The sequence below is a fragment of the Myotis myotis genome, unplaced genomic scaffold, assembly GCF_014108235.1.
Source record: "Myotis myotis isolate mMyoMyo1 unplaced genomic scaffold, mMyoMyo1.p scaffold_m19_p_5, whole genome shotgun sequence".
Lineage (NCBI taxonomy): Eukaryota > Metazoa > Chordata > Mammalia > Chiroptera > Vespertilionidae > Myotis > Myotis myotis.
Genome location: NW_023416357.1, coordinates 73743372 through 73763319, shown reverse-complemented (window position 1 = coordinate 73763319; position 19948 = coordinate 73743372). Strand labels below are relative to the sequence as shown.

Sequence of the window (19948 nt, the reverse complement as noted above, 5' to 3'; positions counted from 1 at the left end):
CACGAAGAAGCATCAGTCCATAAACCGTGAAAATACAAACCTGCCACATTGGAAGTGAAACTAGGCAGCTCCAAACCAAATGGCGTGGAAACAGGCAAAGTGCTTGGTGGAAGGATTTTACCACAAGCCTAAATATCTGGAAGCTCATCCCCGAGAGTGACAGGACGTAAATGAAAGGCCAAGCATGCTTTAAGCTTGGTCCAAGAGAATGGGAAGATACTTTCGATATTGTCACATTTGACCCTAACTACCTAGTCATATTGTCTGCTACAGCACAGATGGATCAGCTGGTTGCCAAACTTCCGTGCTGTACAATTTGAATGGAAGTGAGTGCAGGAACAGAGGACTTGGGGTCAGGTGCTCAAGGCACAGTTGACAAAGAGTGCACTTTCATCCCGTTTCCTGTTGCTCAGTAACAGCAATGTTGCAGTGTCATGTGACAGCAAATTGTCTCAGGCTTCCTAAAATGCTGCATCTGGCCTGGCTGCCCCCTGCAAGGGAGGATCTTTGCATATGTATGTAGACAAAGTCTTCATCTATGTGAGTTATGGTAGGCAGATGCAAAGGACAGCTTGGGGACTTTGCCATGTATACTGAGTTCAACCCACAGAGGAAAATGTGTGCTCTGTCATCACCTACCCTCTCCCTTCCCCCCACTCACAACCACCACATGGCCAGACCCTATGGCACGGCACTGTGGCGTGTGTCAGAAAAGAATGGCCACTTCTGCTGGGGGAGTGAGTGGTGTGACCTGACCATTGTGGAAGACCCCAGCCAAAGGTTCGGTGAGCCTGAGGGGGGCTGGCAAAGGATTAAAGAAAAGACAGACAAAGAGAATAAGCTGGGTCTAGGTGGATCTCCTGTGCCTGGCTGAGGCCACAGAGGGAGACCCAGAGGGCAAGCTGAGCCTTTATTTTATAGCCAGAGGTAAACAAGGTAGTGGTCACCATAGTTACAATGTTCTTGTGAGTTTCACTTGTTTTGGCAGCACTTGTGGCACCTCCCACAGCCCATTAGCTACCCAGATAGGATCTAGGGAGCTTCATAAGGTCAAGCTTAATTATGCTAAGAGGGCTGTGCCCTCTAAGCTGGGGCTTGTTTGTGGCTTTGCCAACAGGTCAGTCCGAGGCTTAACCCTATAGCCGCTCCCTCCAGGAGACACTTATTCTAGGCTTGGGCCATGCCCCATCCACCTTGTGAGACCTCTGGGACTGGCCAGCACAGCAATGGTTAGAATTGCCCACCTGTTCAGGTTGTCACAGACCAGCCCAGACCCTCAGAGGACCTCTCCCCAGTCTGCAAGATGATTGTGGTGCTGTGCACAGTCAGGAAGGTCTGAGTCGCTCTGTGATTTGCAAATATGTGCCTCTGGGTGGGGAAGGAGATAATAGCCAGCAGCTGCACTTGGGCCATGTGGTACCACCCCAGATACCTGCTCATTGAGGGACTGCTCTTTGCTATGTAACGTGGGAAATTCATGTTCTCCTCGACCTGCCAAACTATTCTAGGCCTGACATTACTCCAGTGATGGATGGCCTGGGTTATGAGTCTACCTGACTAAAACACATTTTGCAAAGCCAAATATTTCCATCAGTACAAAATAAACATGCTTGCCAAAAACTACAAACCCACAATTCCAATCTGTTAACACTTGTAAAAGATAAAGATTCAGAACAATTGTTTCCCTTGGATTCTTTCGTCTCCTGTGTTACCTTTACTATTGTTTTTAACTGCCTTTCCGTTTGTGCTAGGACACCGCGGACATCATCGATTTTAAGAGTGTCAGGATAGAGTTACCAATCTGGTCCCGGAGAGCAACTGTCAGGCATGGTGTGGCGTGATTTATCCGATGTGGAACAATACATAATTTGGAACCAGTGCTTTAAAGCTTTGTACTCAATAATACTTAAATAGCTATGCATGATTTAAGATCATTGTAACTACAGCTATTCCAGGAAGCACGGGCTTCAGGCGTTTCTATGTCAACTACCACCTGAGGAAGAAATTTCCGATCTCATACTCATAATGTATATCAGAGGCCAGTTTATTCAGCTGACTGAACTAGACCTTCCCAGGCAGAAGAAAACTCATGTTGAATATTTTTTTGCGTGGTATCTGCTATTTGACATCACCACATCAGCTTATAAACTATTGTTTTCTTCAGGGAGTCTTCATCTTGGGGCTGATTACTTGAGAAAACATGCAGTCATTTTCTTCTTTATTCTGAGCAATAAGAGTTCAGACATTTTGTTTATAAGGTTAACATGAAATCTACTCATCAGAGTTGAGGGTAAGCTCCATGGGGCAACGTGGTAATTAAATTTCTCTGAAGTTGTGGGTTCTTAGATGGCATGTCTCCCAAGGAGTTCAGTCCTGCAATCTTGTGATTACAAGAGTTTGCTCTCTGACCATCAAAGGGGTAGGTGTGTGTGTGTGTGTGTGTGTGTGTGTGCATGTGTGTGTAAGAAAATGACTCTCAAGCCTCCTATCTACATGGCTGTTTGAAATTCAGCTCATCAGGCTAAATTAAAAACACTCTTTGATGATCTAAATGTTTCTTTTCTGAACTGTGCTTATTAAAACAGGTCTGTTTTATGAATCTACAATATCTTTACGGAAATAGAAAGGAGGAGGAGCAGTAAAGGGGTGTGAGGGCTTTCGTGTTTACATTTTAAGACCTTATTTATATGTGATTTTTATTATGTCACTCATTTAGTTAAATTAGAGGTGGGCGTAATGACAGCCAACTAATATAATGTGTAAAATTTTTTCAAATTCAAAGCCCGTGGTTTTGAAAATTATCTGAAGAAAATTTAATATCAATTTTTCAATAGATCCTGTGTGATCTGATCACTTTCCTTTATTTACCCCACCCAACTCCAGCCCACACATACACTCACACCAGGATGTCCAGATGCTAGGGGAACAGGGAAAGGGAAAGTTCAAATTTGTGAGTAGACACTGCGTGACATTAAGACTTTACTAAACGTTTAATATGAAAGTCTATAAATTAGCATAAAAATACATGTCTCAAATTAACTAATATGCAAGTGAAAAAAATCCCAACACCTTTCTTAAATTCCTTAGGCAGTGGTTCTCAACCTTCTGGCCCTTCAAATACAGTTCCTCATGTTGTAACCCAACCATAAAATTATTTTCGTTGCGACTTCATAACTGTAATGTTGCTACTGTTATGAATTGTAATGTAAATATCTGATATGCAGGATGGTCTTAGGCGACCCCTGTGAAAGGGTCGTTCGACCGCCAAAGGGGTCGAGACCCACAGGTTGAGAACCGCTGCCTTAGAGGATTAACAGTAGATAGCAGGTACTAACAGTCACAAAGTGAAAGTAAGTTATGTCTAATATATCTTCACTCTGACTTTGGTAAAGATCTACTCTTAATAACACTGCCCTCTGATAATGAGTATTAATTTCTCTTTTTCTTTAGATACCACTAGGAAACCCCTTACATCCCTAGTACTCCAGTGCTGTTATCCTTAAACCCGACCCCCCACCAGACCCATCTTTCCTATCTGATGGCTATCCTTCCTTCTCCTCCCTTCCTTTCTCCTTCCTTCCTTCCTTCCTTCCTTCCTTCCTTCCTTCCTTCCTTCCTTCCTTCCTTCCCTTTTCCCTCCCTCCCTTCCTCCCTCCCTCCCTCCCTCCATTCCTTCCTGACTTCCTCATTGCAGTGGCTAGAACTTTTGCTACAATGTTGAATAAAAAAGGTGAGAATGGACATCCTTGTCTTGAGTCTTTCACTATTAAGTATGACATTAGCAATAGGTGCTTTGTAGATGCATTTTATCAAGTTGACGTTTTCCCTCTATTCCTAGTTTGCCAAGGGTTTTTATTATGATTGGGAGTTGGATTTTGTCAAATGCCTTTTCTGCATTAATTGATATAATCATATAATCTTCTTTAGTCTGTTGATATGGTAGATGATTGATTTTCAGATGTGGAACCAGCCTTGCATACCTGGAATAAGTCCCACTTGGTCATGGTATATAATTATTATTACACATTTGTAAATTTGATTTCCTGTTTTATTGAGGATTTTTTTTCATGAGAAATATTGGCCTTTGGTTTTCTTTTTCTGTATTGTCTTTATCTAATTTGGGTATCAGGGTACTAGAAGCCTCATAAAATAACCTGGAAAATGTTCCCTCCTTTTCTGTTTTTCTGGAAGAGATTGTGTTAAGTTGGTATTAGTTACTTAAATGTTTGGTAGATTTCTCCAGTGAAACCATCTGTGCTTAGAGATTTATTTTTCAGGTGCTTTCAAATTATTAACCTAATTTGGTGTTTGTAGGATTAATCAGCTGCCTATTTTATCTTGGATGAGTTTTAGTAGCATGTGATTTTTAAGACCATTTCTTAAGTTGTCAAACTTATGAGCATAAAGTTGTTTGTAGTATTCCTTTATCATAGATATCTGCAGGATCTGTTTCGATAGCCCATTTTATTCCTGATATTGGTGATTTGTATCTTCTCTTTCTTTTTATCTTTGTTAGTTTTGTTGGAGATTTATCTATTTTATTGATTTTTTTTAAAGAATCAGTGTTTTGTCCCATTTATTTTCTCTATTGTTTTTCTGTTTTCAATTTCATTGATTAATGCTCTTATCTTTATTATTTTCTTCCTTCTGATTAATGGTATCAAGAGTTTATTTTTCTACATTTATACTTTTTATTTTAAAATCTAACAATTTATGAGTTTACATGATAGCAGTCCATAGGTATGAATCAACTGTGTTAAATACTGAATAATTCTTAAATTGGTAACAATGTTTAGGATTTAACTATTCATGGTGACAAAAGTTTAGATAGAAAACAGAAAAATCAGTTAATTGGCAGATAATAGGTTAAGTTTCCATTTGAAGGGAGACTGGGTATTTACAAGTGTTCTCTCCTAATCTAAAAAGTCATATTTGAGGAAAATTTGCAACATAACTCTAAATCACTGTGCACAGATACGTTGAGCTAACAAAGGTCTATAAAAGGTCTTTCTTTCAAGGAAGGACGGGGAAACTGCAGAGTAGAAAATAAACTAGAAAGAAATGAATTACCCACACAGGAAAGAAGGGATATTTTAGCTTAAATATAGCTGGAAAATTTAGGTAGAGGTCTTACACGAGAGAGGGGAAAAGGCAGAAATGTCTGAGTCAGAGAAAGATCGCTCCCTAAAGAGAAGTGAGCTGCCAAAAAGAGCAGGGGTTTGCAACTCAGCTAGGCTGAGAATAAATGTAGAAAGAAAAGAAGACCTTTCTTTAAAAACATATAAGTTTTAAAAGAATTCAAGGGCAAAATAGAAGTAAAAATGATAGTTAATATTTAAAAGACTATGAAATGAACTTACAGTCCCTGCCCTCCTAAAGCTCGCAATCTAACAAATTAATGTTATTCTATTGGATTGCTTAAAAACATATCTCACTTAAAATAGATGATCATATATTGGTTTACATTGTATTTTTATTGATTTGAGAGAGAGAGAAACATTGAGATGAGAGAAGAGAATCAATCAATGTGAGAGAGGAAAATCAATCAGTTGTCTCCCGTACACACCCTGACCAGGGATGGAAACCTGCAACCTGGCCATGTACCCTGACCAGAATCGAACCAGTGAGCCTTTGGTGCACAGGAGGACACAACCAACCAAGCCACACCGGCCAGGGCCAGATATATTGGCTTACATTTTAATTGCTTAAGTGGAATAATGTTTTTAAAATTACAATTTTTAAATCTATATGAATCCCTGGAGTTGCAGCCAGTGTGTTTGCCTTAACAATTAGTCCTCTTGAGCTATAATGTGTTGGGTTTTCTTAGCTGATAAGAAGCTGGTGTGTACCCTAGCCAGTGTGGACAATCAATTATATTTCATTTTAGAACTTAGCTCTGAAGATGCCCTCCCTCTATTTTGCTTTCTCTTCCTCCTTCACCTTCCTAAATGTGAACCTTCCTCGGTGCTTCCTCCTCAGGCCTTTCCTCTTCTAGTCCTAAGTTCTATGACTTCTCCATCTGGAATGTCTGTCTCTCCCTCCTTCCCCCTCTCAAAATCTGTCAAACTCCCAAGTGTATTTTTATATCCAGCTTCGAAGTCACCTCCTCTGGAAAGTCATCCTTAAACACTCATTCCCTCCAGTACTCGTTCCATTCCTGTACGTATTGCTGTGCTAACACCTACGACAGCGCACTCTGCACTTCATTTTACACTTGCCTTCCTGACTAGACTTGATGGCAGAGACTGGGACTTATGACTCTCATGTTCCAAGTTTCAGGCACAGGAAAAGTACTTGTAATAAATGCCCTTGAATGAATGGGTAGATATACAAGCTAGCAATGGCTATTTAATAACTATTCACTAAAATAGTTTTAACACATCCATAAAAATGCTCAGTATATTTAGAGTACATTTTCCTCCTGAAATAATAAAATAGTAGTTTAAAATATATTTTTAATAATTCACATACTTTCATAATATAGAATTAGTGCCAATCAGTAAAGCTTAAATTTATGAAAGAATAAAAACCTAAGCAAGAAATGAATAAGGCCCTTTGCCTTTAAAAAAAAAAAGAAAGAATATCTATCAAGAAAATGAGAAGACAAGCCACAGACTTGGAAAAAACATTTGCAAAAGGCATGCATTATAAAGCACTAATATCCAAAATACAGAAAGAACTCTTGAAACTCAAAATAAAAACCCACAACTGATTGAAAATGGGTAAAAGACCTTATTAAAATAATGATATATCACTAAACACCTATTAAAATGCTCAAAATCTGGAACACTGAGCAACACCAAATGCTGTGAGACTGGAGAGCAATAGGAACTCTCATGAATTGCTGAAGGGGATACAAAGATGCTCCAGCTACTTTGAAACTCAGTTTGGCCATCCTATCTAATAAAAGAGAAACATGGTAATTAGCCATATGTCCGCTACCCTTCCCATTGGCTAATCAGGGAGATATGCAAATTAACTGCCAGCCAAGATGGCGGCCAGCAGCCAGGCAGCTTGAAGCTAACATGAGGCTTGCTTGCTTCAGTGACGGAGGAAACCAATGTTCCCCGCCTGCCTTGCCGGCCTCTGAGCTTGCAGATTGAAACATTGTTACAAATATAGAAGCTAAGCAAAACCCCAGAAACCTGCTTTCAGCCAGCCAGGATCTCAGAGCTGGAGTTGATACAGTGTTTTGATTATAGAACCCAAACAAACCAGATACCTGCTTTCAGCAGCAGAGGCCTCAGAGCTGGAGCCAGAACTAAAGCTGGCCCAGAATAAAAAAGGAAAAGAAAAAAAGGAGCCGTTGGGAGCTTCAGTCACCCGCTAGCCTGAAAACAGCCCTCAGCCCCTCACCCAGACTGGCCAGGCACCCCAGTGGGGACCCCCACCCTGAAGGGTGTGTGACCAGCTACAAACAGCCATCATCCCCTCAGCCAGGCTGGCCAGGCACCCCCGTGGGGACCCACACCCTGATCCAGGACACCCTTCAGGGCAAACCAGCCGGCCCCCACTCGTGCACCAGGCCTCTATCCTATATAGTAAAAGGGTAATATTCCTCCCAGCACTGGGATCAGCAGAGCCGCGAGGCCTCCCAGCACCGGGATCAGCATGACAGGGGGCAGTGCCCAAACCCCCTGATCGCCCTGTGGCTCTGTGTGTGACAGGGGGTGGGGCCACAACTTCCCTATCCGCCCTGCTCTGTTCATGACAGGGGAAGGCGCCCCAACCCCCTGATCAGCCCTGCTCTGTGCCTGATAGGGGGGAGCTCCCCAACCCCCTGTTCGCCCAGCGGCTCTGTGTGTGACAGGGTGCGGCGCCCCAACCCCCTGATCCGCCCTGCTCTGTGTATGAGAGGGGGTGGTGCCCCAACTCCCCTATTGGCCCTACTGTGTGAGTGACAGGGGGGAGCTCCTCAACCTCCTGATTTGCCCTGCTCTGTGCGTGATGGGGGGGAGCTCCCCAACCCCCTGATGGGCCCTGCTCTGTGCGTGACAGGGGGGAGCTCCCCAACCCCCTGATTGACCCTGCTCTGTGCGTGACAGGGTACGGAGCCCCAACCCCCCCTGATGGGCCCTGCTTTGTGTGTGACAGGGGGTGGTGCCGCAACCCCCCAATCGGCCCTACCCTGAGCATGACTGAGGGTGTCATCACAACCTCCCGATCCGCCCTGCTCTGTGCATGACAGGGGAAGGCGCCCCAACTCCCCAATCGGCCCTGCTCTGAGCCCGACCAGGGGCTGCACCTAGGGATTGGGCCTGCCCTCTGCCACCCGGGAGCAGGCCTAAGCCAGCAGGTCGTTATCTCCCGAGGGGTCCCAGACTGCGAGAGGGCACAGGCCGGGCTGAGGGACCCCGCGCCGACCCCCCCCCCCCGCCCCCGATTGCACAAATTTTTGTGCACTGGTTTCTTATAAAACTAAACATACTCTGACCATCTGATCCAGCAATCCCACTCCTTGGTATTTACCCAAAGGAATTGAAAACTTATGTCCACAGGAAAACTTGCACAGGGATGTTTATTCCTAATTGCAAAACCTTAGAAGCAACCAAGCTGTCCTTCCACATTTGAATGGATAAACTGTGGTGCATCCAGACAATGGCATGTCATTCAGCTGTACTAACACCTATGACAGCACACTATAAAGAATGAGCTATCAAGCCATGAAAAGACATGAAGGAACCTAAGTGAAAGAAGTAAAACTGAAAATCCTACATACTATATAATTTCAAATATATGACTTTCTTTAAAAAAAAGCAAAACAATGGAGATAGTAAAAAAGATCAAGGTTTCCAGGGCTTAGCAGGAGGAAGGGGTGAATAGGCAGAGCACCCAGGATTCTTGGGGCGGTGAAACTATATTGTCTGATACTATAATAACGGACACCTGCCATTATACGTTTGTTAAAACCCATAGAACTTGCAAGGATCATTGTGAACCCTCATGCAACCTATGGACTTGGGTGATAAGGCATCGATGTAGGTTCACCAATTGTAAGAAGTGTCGCACTCTGGTGAGGGATGTTGACGGTGGGAAAGATTGTGCATGGGGTGGGAAGAGGAAGTATATGGGAAATCTTTGCACTTTCTGCTCAATTTGTCTGTGAGCCTAAAACTGCTCTAAAATAAAGTTTATTATAAAAAAAATCTGGCCTACATTTTTTGAGTGTAAGTAATTAACATAAAAAAGACAACACTATTGTATAACACAGTGTAGGGCCTTCCTACTCGAAGCATATCTGTGGTCCAGCTTCAAGGACAGCACCTGGGAGCTCGCTAGAAATGTGTCCACAGGGTCTCAGCCCAGACCTACTGAATCACAAGTTCTTTCTGCAGGTCATTTGCATGCACATTAGAGTTCGAGAAGCAGTGCTGTAGAAGACCAAGACGGAAACTAGGAGCAAGACAGCCAGGTTCTTTTCTTACCTCATCCACTCCCAAGGTGTTTAGTACTGGGCAATGTATTGAAGGTGCAGGTTTCTAGTTTGTAAATCAAGAGGGTTGGCACGGGGCAGAGGTTCTCACGGTGGCATCACCTGTACTTGCTGAATCAGAAACTCGGGGTGAAGCCACCCACTGTGTTCTAACAAGCCCTCTCAGTGTTTCTGATGCAAGCTAAACTTGAGAACCACTGGTTGATCTCTAAAATCCTCTTCAATGTGAATATTCTATGATAATTTGGGAAAATGTAAATGTTATGAGTTGTGTGTGTGTGTGTGTGTGTGTGTGTGTGTGTGTGTGCGCACTCACATGCACGCACATACTTGAAGATAAATATTTATGCACTTTAAACAATTAACTGGTATTCTTTTCATTTTCAGATCATGACCTTACCTACTTCAAAGTATTTCTTATATTGCTAGAAATTTCTATTGAATCTGTCAAGTAACAAAAGCAGATTCCTTAGACTCTAATATAAAGGCGACCATTGATTTGAGGACACCCTTCAGACAAGGAAACTCTGAGCTTGCTGCCCATTAAGAGATAAAGATTTAATCTGTCTTAATGGCTTTCCCCTCCCTTTTTTGTAATTAGAAAACCACATATTTTTAGTGCCAGGATGGCTGGCTAGGGTCATTTTCATTATCATAGTTTCCACTGAATGCCAAGTATGCTTCTTTCATCCAATAAGAAAACCTGAAAGAAAGCAGATAATGTAAACTCTAATTTGGGGTAATCACAGAAAGAACCCCTTGTTCACACGCTGAATTGGGAATCATGAAACAGCTGATAGGATTCAGTAATGAAACATGAAGGCCATAACTTCTTGTCTGGTTCGAGCAGGAGGAGAGAATTTGGCTTCATTTGAAATCCTGTCAAGGACAACACAGATAAGCACTATTTTTAACTCCCACTTTTATCGTAAGAGAATTCACAGTGTAAGAATCAAACAGCATTTTGAAAAAAAGGGGAAAGTGGGCACATAATCCAGGGGCTCAGTTTTCAACATCGTATAGTTGTTAATATTATTTGGGGGTTGAGGGAGTCTACATTCCAAGGTTGTGGTGTATAGATCCATGTTCCCATTCACTCCATGAGCAGAGCACCCACCAACAGAACTCCAAGCGCCCTCTTTCCTGGGGTCTGACTCTGAACTATTTCCCACGGACAATAAAACAGTAGCAGGGAGATGATGCATTGGCGTACTTTAGGCTTAATTTCCTCAACCATTTCATCTCTGAAATGCAGGCCCTGGTAACTCATCACAGTGCTATCAGCTGCTGGCTCTGACATCTACCTCAGTCATTTAGATTGTAGCCACAACACTGTCATTTTTCTTCCTCCTAAAGATGTGCAGTCTCTTGGTCTTTTGAGCCTTGATGAATAGAGCAATTCCACCAATATTTTTGGCCAGATTTTCAAAGAAACAGACTTCATTTTAATGAGATAAAATTAGCTTTTGGCCTCCTATTTTGAAGGAAACAATTTACTAGCTTTAAGCATAAATCAAACAGAAGCCTTAAAAACAGGAAACTCTGAAAAAAGGCAAGGCCCTTGAAATTCTGGCCTAAATGTGTTGCTGATAGCAATGAATCAATAGAAAGTTGATTTTCTATAAGGTATCTACCTGTCTAACCCACTCTACCTTCCTAAAGGGGATGATGTGTTTGGAATTCAAGGGTTCAAGGGTGAGGTGTGTAGTGGGACAAAGATGTGACATTGAGGAAAGCTGTTGAAATCAGCTGAGAATATGCTCAGAGAGGCATTCATCCCCAAAGAATACACTAAGTAGATGAGAGAGGGACAGGGGAAATAGACAGGAAGGTAGGATAAAAGAAGTAGAGGAGATGGAGGATGAAATAGAGACAAAGAGGATGACAACAAGATGGCTAGGAGATGAGAAAAGAATAACAGAGTGAGAGTTTGGGGAAGGAAACCTGAGAAAGAGCCCTAGATAGAGAGGCAGCAGAGATGAAGAAATGATAAAGGGGAGAAGGGTCAGGTAGGGGTGAGGTGTGTATCTTGGGAGGGTCTTCATGGGTGTGGTTCCAGAGATTGTGTCTAATGAGTCATGATAGCTGCATGGTAGGCAGCCTACAGATGCTTCTCCCCAGGATATGTCTGGCAAATGCATCACTGGCAGGGATGAAATTAGCTGAGAGCCATGGCTATTCCCCTGAGACACATCGTTTCCTAGAGAAGGGAAAGCCACAAGGTGAAATTTCTCTGCTGCAGTCATTGGAAACTAGTAAGAACAGACAGAGGGAGGATTTTACTACAATATCGTCACATCCCAATTAGCCTAGAAAAATGCCTCAGCGCTAGATAATTGTTTTCCCCATCACTCTTCCCGGAAAGGATATGCTAGTGCACGTCCAGGACGTCCCCCTGTTGTGACATACAGATCCCTGTCACAGCCTCACTCCCAGTTTTATGTGTCCTACATGATAAATGTACACTGCATTTTTCTAACATTTATTTTTTGGACATAGGCCTAGTGGGAAATTTGGGGAAAGAAGTCCAAATATTTCTCTAGTTTTACCTATAGTGTAATAAAATGTAATTTATCTCTGTTCAACCCTACCATAAATGTATAGTATATATTTATTAATCTTTTTTGTTATGTCTAGGCTATACAAATGTACGTTTACTGAGGACAATGGGGTGTGTCATTTATATATTTTACGATATCAAATTTCTTTTCCCAGCTATTTCATACCTGTTTGCCCCAAGAGAAAGTCTTTTATTGTAATGAGCTGAATATTACTTCATGCAATAAGGATTCTGTAAATAAAAATGTATTATGACTTTTTTTACTGCTTTAAAAGCTCTCAGTTAATTATCACTGATTACTTTTTAATGACTGCAATGCCCCACTATATTTTAATTTTTCAGATGTTTGCCCTCTGAAATGCTAGAAAATAAATGACTCCTAAGAAAACACCAGTTAAATAAGTCTTCAAAAGCCTTCGTTTGATTTTTGTTAGAAGTAACTCCTACACAGGCAATTTGGAGTGTGTTCAACACAAGTGTGAATCATCGATATATAATCCTTGAGGATATGTTGAAAGGAAAGTCTCTGCAGAAGAGAAAGTACCTTAAAATAACCTTACAGCATCTGGCTCACACCTGCAAAAGTAAATTTTATAGTGATAATTTTAGAACTCCGTGAGCTGTCTTTGTATTTTGTATTTTCCTATTTCAGACTGTTTCTACTACCAAACTAATCTGACTATTTTGAACCTTTTTTGTGCACAACACATACCTGAAGTAACAATTGGGAGGACTGGTTAATTACACTGGCGTTCTCTCAGTTAGCTGTGTGTGAACCTGTCAGTCTTTGTGTTGCTATGATGCTCAGAAGGTTGGCATCTTCACTCTCTTCTGTCTATAAAGTTTCTAGCCTAAGCGCGTGAACACACCTATACTCCAGATGTGTATGCAAGTCCTATTTGTGCAGGGGAGTAACATATCAGGCGCTTTCTAAATAATGCAAAAATGTTACTGACGGTCAGTATGATTTTGTTGTCATTGTCATGGTTTTTGAATGTGACTGTAATTCATTCCTTCATAATATCCATTATGGAACCTAGGAAGGCTTCCAGGAGACTTTGCTTCATCTTCATTGCATTCCCCTTTTGGCCCGAAGGCTTTTGAATTTTAATTTTTGTGCATGTACTAATTTTGTTAAAAAGTGACAAATGTCCATAAAATGATTAATTTTCCCCCTGAAGATGTCACACAAACTTATGTATCTAATTTTCACATTATCTTTATTAATGGAGCCCCCTCCTCTCTATCTTTCCTTTCTAAACCCTCGACTTATGCATGTTCTGTCCACTCAGCTCCCTCGTGCGGATTCGCTCATGTGAACTCATCAATAGATCTACACATGTATGTTGTCCACACACACATAACTAAATATTTTGCAACTAACTTTAGATGCTTTCTTCTTTCCTGGTCATTTTTTTCTTGATATTTCTGGCCTTGATTTTAGCACTTGATCTCTGAGATCAAGATAGGCGAAGTGAAGAAGGAAGCCAAGGTTGGGTTCATTATTCTCCTTTTTTTCTTTGTCATCTCTCCCATGTTCTCCTCTTCAGTCAGGGCTCTCCCTTTTTAGGTTTCTCCTCCCTACACATGTTCATTTCCCAGACAGTATCTCCTATTTCTGAGTCTTCCCTAGTCCCTCATCCATCCAAATGGATATTTTGTGTCATGGAGCCTTGATCTTTGACAGATGACAAAGATGAATTAAGCAGAAAACTACCTTGTATCTGTGTGACAGTGAGGAAATGCACTCACCTTTGCAGAGAGCACAGTTTCCCCCAGCTGTGGGCCTTCTTCTTATCCTCTGGGATTCACCTCATGTATCACTTCCTCAGAAAGCCTTTTCCTGACCCACCCCTCCCTCACTTCTCCAACCTGTTCTCTACTTTATCACTGTTTATTTTTCTTTAAATTTTTTTTTATTGATTTTTAGAGAGAGAGACAGGAAGGGAGAGAGAGAAGCACTGATGTGAGAGCAAAACATGGATGGGCTACCTCCTGCACACACCCTACCGGGGATTGAACCTGCAACCTGGGGCATGTGCCCTGATGAGAATCGAACCAGCAGCCTTTTGGTGCCTAGGACAATGCTCATCCAACTGAGCCACACTGGCCAGGGCTTCTTCATAGCATTTAAACACATGTGTTCAAAGTATTTAATGTTTCCCAAAACTACATAAATTATAACTATACAACTTGATACATTCCTACACAGTGCCCTTTATAGATCCAGAAGTAGAGCATTGTCAGCATCCAGACACCCACCTCATGGCCTCTTTTGGATCATTCATCTCTTTTACCCCAAAAGTAGCCATATCTAAGCATCTAGATTAGTTTGGGTGTTTTTTAACTTATAAAATAGAATGGGCTCTTTTGTTTTACTTCTTTCATGCAATATGATATTTATGAGATTCACCCTTAATGTTGCATATAGTGTAGTTCATTCTCATGGCTGAACATCACTTCATAGTATAACTATACAACAATATATTTATCCTTGTTACTAGTGATGAACAACCTGGGACTATTGCAAATAATACTGCTCTAAACATTTTTGTCCATTGTTTTGATGCACATATGTATGCATTTCTGGTGGTTATATATCTAAAAGTTACATTACTAGGTCTCTGAATAAGATTTTTTCAGGTTTAATATACACTACAAATAAGTTTTCTAAAGTGGTTGTACCAATTTATATTTTCATCACCAAAGTACAAGAGGTCTACATTTATACCAACACTTGATAATCATTTAGAAAATGTTAGCCATTTTGGTGAATGTGTTTTTATATCTCATTGGGGTTTTGATTTATATTTCCCTAATGACTAACAGGTTTAGCGCATGTTCACATTTCTTGGCCATTTGGATATTCTTTTTGTGAAGTGCCTACTCAAATTCCTTGCCCATTTTCTATTGTGTAATCTGTATTTTTCTTATTTGTAGGAGTTCCTTATATAGTCTGGATATGAATCCAGCAAGATATATGTATAGAAAATGTCTTCTGGTTTAACTTTTCACTGTGTTAATGATGTTTTTGATAAACAGATCTTAATTTTTATGAAGTTCAATTTATAAATATTTTTCTTCATGGTTAGTGCTTTTATGTTGTTGTAAAATAGCTTTTCATCCCTAAGTTTCAGAAAGGGGTTCCCATGCTATCTTCTGAAAGTATTGATGCTTCACCTCTCACATTTAGATCTACAATTTACCAGGAATTGATGTTTGGGTATGCAATTTCACTCAGTTCCATATGTAGTTAGCCAATTGACTCAACATCACTTATTGCAGCGGTTCCCAACCTGTGGGTCGCGACCCCTTTGGCGGTCGAATGACCCTTTCACAGGGGTCGCCTAAGACCATCCTGCATATCAGATATTTACATTATGATTCATAACAGTAGCAACATTACAGTTATGAAGTAGCAACGAAAATAATTTTATGGTTGGGTCACAACATGAGGAACTGTATTTAAAGGGCCAGAAGGTTGAGAACCACTGACTTATTGGAAAGACTGCCCTTCCCTCACTCTGAGCAGGACCATTATTGTCACAAATCAAATGTTCTTTTGGGTATGGGCCTGCTTTTTAATTCTTTACAATGTTCTCTTGATTTTTTCTCCTTTTCTGAATACCATATTGTTTTATTAATTGTAGATTTATGATATGATATGCATTGATATCCACTAGTGTAAATCTTTCGACTTTGTTATCTATAAAATTGTCATGAGTATTTTTGACCTTTTAACATTCCCATTTACATTTTAGACTTAGCTTCTTTGTTTAGTCTCTCTCTCTCTCTCTCTCTCTCTCTCTCTCTCTCTCTCTCTTTTTCTCTCATACATGCAAAATAGTAACTATGAAGAGGTGATGAAAAAGTTATTTAGCTTAATTGTAGTGATCTATTCACAGTATAGACATACACCAAACATCATGCTGTATCCCTTAAATATACGTAATTTTGTATATCTAAGATATCTCAATAAGCTGTTTAAAAATTTAATTTATGGCTTTAAAATATTTAGACATATGGTATGGGGGCTTCCATTTGCATTCTTGACAGGGCCTGGAAAATGTGAGGTGGATCTGTTCTTGAAATCAAAGGCCATGTCTTATTTCCCACCCTACCCCCAATCTTCCATAAATGCCAAACACAAACTCTGCACAAGATAGGTACCCTCTCTCACCAAAATGTTTAATTAACAAATGTATCCTTGATGAGTAAACTATGGTGATACCATCGGTACTTTAGAGCTGGTAAACCTTTTGACACCTCTAAGTTATACTTTTAGACATATTGATATTAGGCACTATCTACTCCAGCCCCGAGCAAGATCACTGCATGCTCAGAAACTCTGCCAAGAAATGTACTTCTTCCTTCTTAACCACTTCCTTCCCCAAGAGCTCAGGCATTCCTTCAGAACCCATCTCTTGGGGCTATCAGATTAAACTGAGCAGGAAAAACTGGTAGAAAGGTTAATACGATTGGATGCAAAACTTGGAATGGTTTAAATTCATGGGTTTTGTTGCTAATTTTAGCTCCAGGGTAGGATATTCAAAGAGTAGACTGTGCCTCTGTTTAAATAATCTTTCTTAATGATGATGTAGAGTTAAATAAATTAGTTTTAAAATGTCCTGGAGACAGGCAAAAAAAATTTTTTTAACTTTTTGGTTTGTGTGTATGCCCACTCAGACCTGGTATAGATAAATACAGCCACATAAACTTGCCAGTTTAGGGGCGGGGGGGAGAAGACCAATACAATTTTGGGTTTATTACAAATGTAAAAAATATGATAGACCTCCCAGCGAGTTTCTCTGCACGAACTGATTTTGACTTAACCACTGTGGCACTTCTCTTTCTGTAACTCTTTTCATCATCCTCCCCAACCCCCCACCATCCCTCACCCAGAAACAAAAGTTTAAAAATAATGTAAGAATAATAAATTAGATTTAAAATATCTTAATTTGTTTTCATGCTTTCGCCTAAATTCTTTATTTACGTTCAACACATTATTACCATCTGAGCACATGGAACAGCATTCACTTTGAAATTAGAATCCTTATTTAGTGAAACTCTTTCATACCCATAGGTCTACATATAATCTTTTCTTTTCTGAAGTACCTAGAAATACTCTGTAGAACTTCAGCTCTCAGAATGTCTCCACTTTGAGATTTTAATAGACATTCTGCTTTCCACCACAGCACCTTCTATTAAGCAAGATGTGCTTTATAAGCCAATAAATAAGACCAATAATTGCCTCCATGTTTATATACAACTCAGACTCCTTCAGCCTTGCCTTCATCATGCATTTTGCCACTTAAGGCAAAGTCAAGGACTTCAGTTTGCTGATATTTATCTATTGCTTGCCAAACGATCTTCTGCTCTCAAACTCCCCAGCCCCCCACAAACCAGGAGAAGAAAAGAAGTTTAAGTTCTTCTTACTTGATGCCTTTATTTGGTTCTTTCATATTTCTGAGGCTTACTTTTCATCCACGAAATTAAAAATAGAAGTGAAAGTCATCTTTGTTTTTCTAATTAAACCCTCCTTTCATTGAATTGGCTTTCCCTGGCAGGACTTAAAGGCATAGCCTTCCGCTCATTATCACCAGCCTTTATGATTCCTGCCGTCATTACTTCTGTGGCAGATGACTGTGGTTTGTGCTTTGTTGTTGTTGTTTTTAAATCTATGTCCCTTACAGCTCTTTGGAAAGCGGCCATTGTTAACATGGAGGTTCTTCCATATTTCCAAGTTTATGTTTGCCAGATGCTCTAGAATAAATGGGTTATTCAAAACATATTGGAATCCTTTATGTGTTCTGCCATAGCTTAAGTTTTATATCCCCAAACTGATGAACTTAAATCTTTTCCTCCTTATGTATTTAAAAATTAGTCACAGGAGAGTCCCTTGTCTCCTGCGCCCCGCCGCCTCCGCTTAGGTTCCCACCCGGGTGACGCACGCGGGCACCGGCTCCTGGTCTCCCCCGCCGCCCACCAAGAACGGCAGCGGCCCGGCTTCCCACTTGCCTCGCTCTACATGGGCGACCTGCACCCCGAGGGGGCCGAGGCTATGCTCTCTGAGAAGTTCCCCCCTGCTGGGCCCTCCTTATCTATCAACGTGAACCGCCACGTGGCCCTCGCTGGGCTGCGCCTACATCACCTTCCAGCATCGGCCGATGCGGCGCGGACACAGGACACTGAACTTGGAGGTTATCAAAGTCCAACTGCACCGTGTGGTCCCAGCGAGACCCAGGACTTGGAAAGTTGGGTGTGGGCAGCATCTTCATGGAGAACCCAGAGGTGTCCCTTGACAGCAAGGCCTTGGATGACACCTTCTCCACCGCTGGGAACATCCTGTCTTGCAAGGTGGTATGTGAGGATCATGGCTCCTGAGGCTTTGACTTTGTCCATGTGGAGACCCATGAGGCTGCGCAGCAGGCCATCAGCATTTTGAATGGGATGCGGCTGAATGACCGCAAAGTCTTCTTTAGCCCTTTCAAGCCTTGACAGGTGCAGGAGGCGGAGCTGGGGCTGGAGCCGTGGGGTTCACCAACATCTATGTCAGCGGTTCTCAACCTGTGGGTTGCGACCCCTTTGGCGGTCGAACGACCCTTTCACAGGGGTCACCTAAGACCATCCTGCATATCAGATATTTACATTATGATTCATAGCAGTAGCAACATTATAGTTATGAAGTAGCAACGAAAATAATTTTATGGTTGGGTCACAACATGAGGAACTGTATTTAAAGGGCCAGAAGGTTGAGAACCACTGATCTATGTGAAGAACCCCAGATGGGTATAGACGAGCAGGGCCTGGAGGAGTCTTCTCCCAGTTTGGGAAGATGCTGAGTGTGAAGGCAAGGAGCGAGGACAGCGGCCACTCCCAAGGCTTTGGCTTTGTCACCTTTGAGAAGGAGAAGGCCAAGCAGAGCGGGAAGGAGGTTGGCGGGCAGCTGCTCTATGTGGGCCGTGCCCAGGAGCAGCAAAATGAGCTCAAACGAAGGTTCCAGCAGATGGAGCAGATGGAGCAGATGGAGCAGGACCGGCTGAACCATTAGCAGGGCGTGAACTGGTATGCGAAGAACCTGGAGGACTCCTTGGTTCTGAGAGACAGGAAAGAGTTTCCTCCTTATGGAGGAATCACCAGTGCCAGGCTGATGACAGAGGGCGGCCAGCCCAGGGCTTGGCTTTGTGTGTCTTTCCTCTCCAGAAGAGGCAATGAAGGCTGTGACAGAGATGAACGGGTACATCCTGGGCACCAAGCCGCTGGACGTGGCGCTGGCTCAGTGCTAAGAGGAATGGAAGGCTATCCTGACCAACCGGTTCATGCAGGAGTGCCACTCCAACGTGTGGGCCCTGGATGGCCCCCTCTTGGACTCTTCCCAGCAGCCCGCCAGCTGCTTCCTGCCCACCGTGCCCCAGTTTCATACTACACGCGCAGGGATAGGCGGCCTGGAGGGGGTGAGAAGTGAAACTGGCGAGCACTTTGGCGAGCAGGTCTTGTTTCCGAGTCAAGAAGAGCTTCCAGCATCATAGCTCTGTCATCCTCCAGTTCTCAGCACAGTTGCTGTTCTTCCGCCACACCCAGTCTGAATCAAAAAAGTATTTTTAAATAACCATGCCTTCTCCCTGTATTACAGCAGCCCTGATACTGCTTGTTGGTACCTGTCACCAGATCTCCCAACTGTATTCATCCAGCCAAGTTCACAGATGTGTTTAAATAAGACACCCCCCCAAAAAAAAAAATTAGTCACATACATATGCAAAACTTTGTTTATATACAATGCTAGAGGCGTTAACTCTAAAGTCCTGTAGGGTCCGCAGACACCAAGTGTCTGAGGCCTAGAGAAGGAAGTGGGAGATGAATTGCCAAGCCACAGGAGAACACTGTGGGGGTCTCTGTGCTCTGGGGGCAAGGTTAAAGGTTAAACCTACATATTAGGACGTTGTCTGTCTAATCAA

The 19948-nt window shown here is 42.0% G+C and overlaps 1 pseudogene; it reads left to right on the top strand.

Annotated features, from left to right (window-relative positions):
- The first annotated feature begins 670 nt into the window (after nt 1–670).
- On the top strand, nt 671–19522 carry LOC118656524 (annotated as a pseudogene).
- The last annotated feature ends 426 nt before the right edge of the window (nt 19523–19948 follow it).